Source organism: Lycorma delicatula, chromosome 1 (assembly GCF_047948215.1).
Source record: "Lycorma delicatula isolate Av1 chromosome 1, ASM4794821v1, whole genome shotgun sequence".
NCBI classification, from domain to species: domain Eukaryota; kingdom Metazoa; phylum Arthropoda; class Insecta; order Hemiptera; family Fulgoridae; genus Lycorma; species Lycorma delicatula.
In genome coordinates, this window is record NC_134455.1 from 43,742,940 (window position 1) to 43,743,698 (window position 759).

The window sequence follows — 759 nt, forward strand, 5'->3', positions numbered from 1 at the left end:
TCGGGCCGGTTATTTAGTTTGCCGGAGTTAAGGTCGGTCCCCCGCCTTGCGAGGTGTACCGTTTTCCTTCCTCCGGTCTCTCCGCTGAATTTCTCTGCACCCTCTTTTTTCCGCGGCGATTACGACCATTTTGCGCTTTCGGCCGTGCATCCTCTCAGAAGGAGCGCCGGTCTTATTTAAACGGTTATCCGCGCGCATGAAGCGCGGTCAACGTTAGACGGGCGGCCTGTTCGGCCGTCCTGACGTGCGTGTGGAATTAAGAAAGGAAACTATCGACCGTTGTTCTCTTTTGATGATAGACTATCTATCTGCGGTTCGGTCGCTACGCCGTACGGCTAGCCCGATAATGTTTTGCGGACTACCGGCCGCCGGGTCGCTTTGGCGTGCCCTCCGGCCGGCCGGCCGGGCGGCGTTCGTCGGCGGACTCAGTCCGCCGTTCGTTCGCCGTTCCGGCAGCGGGAAGCTTTTGTTTAGCTCCCTGGTTGATCCTGCCAGTAGTCATATGCTTGTCTCAAAGATTAAGCCATGCAAGTCTCAGTACAAGCCGAACTAAGGTGAAACCGCAAAAGGCTCATTAAATCAGTTATGGTTCCTTGGATCGTACAATCCATTACTTGGATAACTGTGGTAATTCTAGAGCTAATACATGCAAACAGAGTCCCGACCAGAAATGGAAGGGACGCTTTTATTAGATCAAAACCAATCGACGTCCGTCTTCCTCCGGGTCGACGGCGCCGTACTCCTTGGTGACTCTGAATA

At 53.9% G+C, this 759-nt stretch overlaps 1 non-coding gene across 1 annotated transcript in view; it reads left to right on the plus strand.

Annotated features, from left to right (window-relative positions):
• The first annotated feature begins 475 nt into the window (after positions 1-475).
• The window catches only part of LOC142318641 (small subunit ribosomal RNA), a 1,969-nt gene continuing 1,685 nt past the window's right edge, over positions 476-759 (plus strand). The window contains exon 1 of the ribosomal RNA XR_012755008.1: positions 476-759. This exon is cut by the window's right edge and continues 1,685 nt beyond it. This is a non-coding gene — a ribosomal RNA (small subunit ribosomal RNA).